The 6,732-nt window shown below is 39.7% G+C and overlaps 1 long non-coding RNA gene across 1 annotated transcript; it reads right to left on the reverse strand.

Moving 5' to 3' along the window:
- Positions 1-3,128: 3,128 nt before the first annotated feature.
- Positions 3,129-6,232, reverse strand: LOC311424800. The gene is made up of 3 exons (XR_014686199.1): positions 6,077-6,232; positions 5,044-5,196; positions 3,129-4,118 (listed from the first exon to the last, which is right to left on the reverse strand). It is a non-coding gene; the product is annotated as an uncharacterized lncRNA (long non-coding RNA).
- Positions 6,233-6,732: the final 500 nt, after the last annotated feature.

Below are 6,732 nucleotides of genomic sequence, written 5' to 3' on the forward strand. Positions count from 1 at the left end.
CTTCTCCTTCTTTATCTTCGTCTTCGTTTTCTTCTTCTTCTTCGTTACGTCTTCATAGTTATCGTCTTCTTCTTCTTCTTCTTCTTCTTCTTCTTCTTTCTTCTTCTTCTTCTTCTTTGTTTTCTTAATCTTCTTCTTCTCCTTCTTCTTCTTCTTTGTTTTCTTCTTCTTCATTTCTTCTTCATCATTATCTTCTTCTTCTTCTTCATCATTTTTTTAAACTTCTTCGTTTTTTCTTCATCATTATTTCTTCTTCTTCTTCTTCTTCTTCTTCTTCTTCTTCTTCTTCGTATCGTCTTCGTCTTTGTCTTCTTCTTCGTCTTTGTCTTCTTCTTCTACTTCTTCTTCTTATCCTCTTTGTCTTCGTCTTCTTCTTCTTCTACTTCGACGTTTTCTTGATCTTCTTGTTTCTTCGTCATCGTCATCTTCTTCTTCTACTTCTTCTTCTTATCCTCTTTGTCTTTGTCTTCTTCTTCTTCTTCTTCTTCTTCTTCTTCTTCTTCTTCTCCTTCTCCTTCTCCTTCTCCTTCGTCTTCATATTCTTCTTCTTCGTCTTCATATTCTTCTTCTTCTTCTTTTTCTTAATCTTCCTCGTTTCTTCTTCATCGTCATTGTCGTTGTCATCTTCTTCTTCTTCTTCTTAATCTTCTTCATTTTCTTAGTCTTCTTCGTTTCTTCTCCGTCGTCGTCCTCATCGTCATGTTCTCTTCCTTCTCCTTCCCCTTCTCCTTCTCCTTCTCCTTCTCCTTCTCCTTCTCCTTCTCCTTCTCCTTCTCCTTCTCCTTCTCCTTCTCCTTCTCCTTCTCCTTCTCCTTCTCCTTCTCCTTCTCCTTCTCCTTCTCCTTCGTTTGTTCTTCGTCGTCGTTCTAATTGTCATGTTCTTCTTCTTCTTCTTCTTCTTCTTCTTCTTCTTCTTCTTCGTCTTCATCTTTGTCTTCGTCTTTGTCTTCATCTTCTTCTTCGTCTTCTTCTTCTTCGTATCATCTTCATCTTCTTCTTTGTTGTCGTATTCATCTTCTTCTTCATCTTCTTCATCTTCTTCTTCTACGTATCCACAGAAGGCAGGAACATGTTAGGATGGAATTCACAGTTTTAAATCAAAAGGAATATGTGACACATCCCTCTTATTTGAGTAAAACTGAATGAGGTGTTAACTGGACTGCAGCCTACAACCTTCATTGTCAGCAAGAAGACAGGGGAGAGTTTAGGAAATGCTGCAGTTGTGTACTGTATATAACACTACTTAGAGGATCTCTTATTTAAAGGAGATGAGTATTGTCAGTGGTTAAAGACTGCAATAATGAGAAACCCATAAAATAAATTCAATCCCTTTAAGCAAAACTACTTCACTAAGAATTACAGTCAGAATCTGACCGTAAGTTAAAATACATAGCAAAGTCTTCTGCTACGCATCTGGGGCCCCCCATCACAAGAAGGGCATAGACCTATTAGAATGCGTCCAGAGGAAGGCCACAAAGACAATCAAGGTGTTGGAGCACCTCACCTATAAAGACAGGGTGTGGGAGTTGAGACTGTTCAGAAGAGAAGGCTCCAGAGACCTTAATGGGTTCTACAGCAAAGCTGGGGAGGGACTCTATCAGAGAATGTAGGGATAAGACAAGGGGGTATGGCTTTACACCAAAAGAGGGTCGATTTAGATTAGACCTTAGGAAGACATTATTTGCTGTGAGGGTGGTGAGGCACTGGAACAGGCTGTCCAGAGAAGCTGTGGATACCCCATCCCTGGAAATGTTCAAGGCTGGGTTGGATGGGGCTTTGGACAACTGGGCTGGTGGGAGGAATTCCTGCCTGCTGCCAGGAAATAAATGGCCGTTAAGGTCTCTTCCAACCCAAACCATTCTATGATATGAACTCTTTCCACTTCAGACCCTCCAAAAATTAAATATATAATATTATAAACACAACTCAGAGATTAGCAGTTGGTCAGAGAAAAAAGGAGTCTCATTTTAGCTTGGTACTTCTGGAAGAATTTGTTTCAGAACAAAGTAGAACTTCAATATAGTATCTAGTAAACCAAAGCCATTCCTTGCAAGACAAAGTACATGCAGAGATGAGAAAAGTTTATATTTAAAATATTTTTGCAGCACTAATATAAGTAAAATTGCACTCCAGATATTAATTTTCATGATCAGGTGCTCACTGTGGCAGTGTATTCTATTACTTACACAGTCAATTGTCATAAGTCTGATGTTAAATGAAAAAATAAGTGTGTGATGGTTTCCAACAAGCATGTGCCAGCTGACTAATGTCTAAAGGAAGTTCAAAAAGTTCTGGACTTTCATTCCATCATAGACATTGCAAATATTGTGTTTCATGGGCATAGAAAAAAACATGTTATAAAGCATATTCACTTCCTATGCTTCTTGATAATGTAGCACATTAAATCTCCTTGGATTCTTATTTTAGGATGTTTGAAATCCAGTAGCAACATTTCATGCCTAAATACACCTTTTTAGTATTTTCTAGGTATTGTGAACTTAATAGGGCTAACTACATAGCAAAGCCATTTCTATTTTGCCATAGAGTTGTTAAGAAAAACACAAACATGATGCATATTCCAGCAATATTATGGTCTCTCCTACCTTCCCTAAATTAATGGCCACTAACCACTTTTGAAACATGTGCTTTCAAGATTGCAGTGTTGTCTCTAATTCTAGTTTTTCAGACATACTCCTAAATTGCAGTATTCCTGTCCGGCACTCTTCCTGATTTGTGAGATTCTGCAATCTTGCAGTCTCCAACCCTACACTGAGCTTTTAGTGCTTGCATGTGCTCTCTTCTAAGAGGGAGGCTCCCAAACTGTGGCCTATACAGCACATTATGCAATATAAAGCAACACTTCAGATGGGTTTCCTATTCCAGGAAATGTCGATAGGGTTGCATGCAGATTTAGAAACCCATCCATGTAAGAGCAAATATAGAGACATAAGCATCTGATAGCTGTGACACTGAAGTCTGGCAGAAGCAAAGGCAATGAACTTTCAGGCCAAGATCCCAGGCTTAGAAAAGCCAGTATAACTTGAAGAGCTAATTGTTTGGGACTGCACAATGTTTTGGAGGGTAGTCCTCAGTACAAGAGGCACACTGACATATTGAAGAGACCCCAGTGATGAGCCACAAAGATGACCAAAGCACCCCTCCTCTGAAGAGGGGCTGAGAGAGCCAGGGCTGTTCAGCCCTGAGAAGAGAAGGCTCAGCAGGGAATGTGTCAATGAGTACAAACAGCAGAACAGAGGGTGCAAGGAAGGGAGCCAGGCTCCTTGCAGTAGTGCCCCACTGACATGAGAAGATATAACAGGCACAAACACAGGAGGGTCCATCTGATCATCAGGAAAGTCTGTGAGGGTCACTGAGCTCTGGCACAGGTTGCCTATAAAGGCTATGAAATCTCACTCCCTGGGAGGGAGAATTCTCCCTCCTTGAGACTCAAAAGCTGTCTGGACCAATCCTAGGAACAGTTTCTAGGTGGCCCTGCTTTAATAAAGGGAGGTCCACAGGTACAAACATAATCAACAAGACAATTACTCTCAATTGAACTTCACCTTGAAAATTTACTTCTATTCCAAACCTCAAGAAAGGTGTCTCTTCTTGAAAGTTTACCTAAGTTTTTTTAGCTTTTACCTAGATTGATTACTAACTTTCACTACACACTATATGCCACCAACGGCTTTATGCCTTATAGCTACAACAGAAGATACATTCAGAGGAACTCAAATTACACATTTTTCCCCTTTCATCACAACTATTCAGTTAACTTTTCTCAGGCTGTTTGCTACCATTATACTTAGTGAAATTCAAGTCTACAAGTATGAGACTTAAATGTTTCTGTAGTTTTCCAAAGAGCTGTGACAAGACACGCTGTTCAGCTGGGTAGGGAGCAATCTCTTCTTCATCCCTTGACGTATCACATGCAAGGAACACTGTACACTTCCTAGAAGTACTGGGTACACTCACAGCTCAGATGCATAGGACTTCAACTGAGGAGCCTTAGGAAAAACAGCAGCCAAGAATGCAATGTTGCAAGCAACTTGTGCAGTCTATACCCAATCCATCTTACACTCGTTCTTCTCATATCATTCCAAAGCATTTCCAGAGCCCTTAGGAAAAAGATAAAAGGAGAACCTTGAGCTGAGCAGTGGACCAAATGAATTGCCTTGATGGGATAAGAACATCCCAAATGCTAGTTACCTCACTCTGCTCTAAAGAGAATGAGAAGCCCTCAGTAGAAATAAACTGAAGTTGCACAAGAAAACAAAATACACTAGTATTTAAAGCTGAAGACTCAGATAGATACTTAAAACACTTCTATCCTCTCATCTGTCTTGGTGTTCTTTTTCTAAGCCCTAATTTGACAAAGTGCTTAATCATTACTTTTAGAGCATCTCATGGCATCAAACATTCAGATGAAACACTGAATTGACCAAAATGGTTGTTTCAAATAGGTGCCCAAACAAAAAGTCCAGTAAGTGAACCCGGTTTAAGATGCACTAAATACTGTGAGAAACAAAGTTGTATTTTTGCATTAAAGTTGTTTTTGCAGTGGAAAATCCACTAACCTTGAATATTCAAAAGTGATTGTGCAGGCATGACAGTAACATAGCGGTGGGGAGTACGTTAAGCAGATAAGGGGAAGGTCCCACTGTCCCAAAATAATGAAGATAGCTAAGAAAACCAGGATGAGCAGTACAAAATCCGTGAAAACAAAAATCACAGGCCCTCTAGTCACAAAAGAAGGAAAAAGGAAAATGAGAAATTAACAGTTTCTCAAATAAACTTGTACATATATGGTGTAGAAGTGCATCAAATAGTGTGTGAACCTGTAGCACACAGCGAATGAGGCAATGGGAGAAATCAGGTGTCAAGTAATAGGGAATATAAGGTTATGAAAAACTTTTACTGTGAGCTCCTGCTTGAAGGACACTCACCACCGCAACTGCGAATAAAATAGCTTCACAGAAGACCCTGTCTGAGAAACTTGAGATTTTTTGCACAGTACCAAGAATGTTCTGAAAGAATGCTGACCTGTTTATTGACTTCAGCGATTGACAGTTGTAACACCATCAGCATGCAATCTGCTCAACATACAGTAGTTCTTTCTGAGTTTGAAAATAAGTGCCATTGTCTTCTGAAACATTTGATCAAGTTTAAAATCTTTTGCTAGAAATAAACCATTGTCTAGAGTAGAACACAAAATTAAGAGAAATAAATGTGAAAAATAAATAAGAGGCCCACACATGTTTTCACCTTCCATTAAGCTACATATCTGCTGTTGTTTTCTTTTTTTTTTTTTTACATCAAGTCCAGAGAATAAGTTCTTTCCATTAAACACATAGTGCATTAAGACTCACCTCACTAATGACAGAGCAACAATTAAAAGGCAGGGTAAAAAGTGCTTATGCATGATATCTTCACAAAGACCCCTTATTCTCCTTGTATATTTTACTAACTTGAAAGAATGAAAGTTACTACAAAGGACACTCTTTTGTCTCAGCAAGGACCCAATCTGAATACCCTAAAGTGTATCTTCAATACTACCTGCTTTCACTGCTTGTCCAGTCCATATCTATTAAAACAGTTTTAAACTGGAAAGATGACATTCACTATTGTTTCCAAGTTATTAATAAAAACGTCTGATTTTTTGTTGTTGTTACCTATGCACAAAGCCTTTTTTCCTTTCCTCCCATGAGTCATCATTCTCCCTATTTCCTTTGGAAACGAGTTTCAACATCAGTTTTGAATTTGATTATTTCGTGCTTTGGTCTTTCACCTTCTTGCCTTTACTAAGCCAAAAGTACCTGAGACTCTTAAACTGCCTTCTCTAAACCCATTCATTTTTGAAACACAATTCACTAACGCTGCATACAGTATACAATCAAGACCCCCGTCTTTTACTTTCAGAACACAAACCCAACCTTTCCCCTTATTTCATCTTGTTAACATGTAGGTCACTGCACTTATTTATTTATTGGTAAGTGGTATGATCAGGAACAGGAGAGGGGTGGGGAAAACAAAGAGACATCTTGCAAAAAGCAACACAAAGCAACAACTTACTTACCAAGATGTTTGCAGGGGAAGAGTTCAAATCACAGTATGGTTTGGGTTGGAAGGGCCCTTAAAGACCATCAGTTTCCAACCATGGAAAGCCATGCGCAGGGACACCTCCCACCATATCAGGTTGCCCAGGGCCCCATGCAGCCTGGCCTTGAACACCTCCAGGGATGGGGCATCCACAGCTTCTCTGGGCAACATGTGCCAGCACCTCACCATTGTCTAAGCAAACAATTTCTTCCCAATATCTAATGTAAAGCCAAAAATTTCATTAAAGTTATTAAAGTTATAAGTTATTTAACTTTTAACCTATTCTCCCTTGTCTTATCATTACACTCCTTGATGAACAGTCCCTCCTTATCTTTCTTGCAGGCCCCCTCCAAGGGAGTTAAGTTGCTTTATTTTATCCCATTTTACTTTGACATGAACAAAAACCAGGAGCCATAGCAAACAAAACTGTTGGATAGGTACAAATCAGCCTAGGGCAGGCATAACAAACTCTCGATAAGGGGTTTCTACTCCCTCATTCTCCTCAGTGGGAGATGATTCTGAGGAACAATACAAGTCACTGGGAGCCAGCACCCGCCCTAACAACCCCAAAAAACCCGCAGGACAAGCCCTGGACCCTATACCTGGCATTACGAGCCGGCATCGCTACCACCA

This window comes from Aythya ferina (assembly GCF_964211825.1).
Source record: "Aythya ferina genome assembly, chromosome: 28".
Taxonomy (NCBI): Eukaryota; Metazoa; Chordata; class Aves; order Anseriformes; family Anatidae; genus Aythya; species Aythya ferina.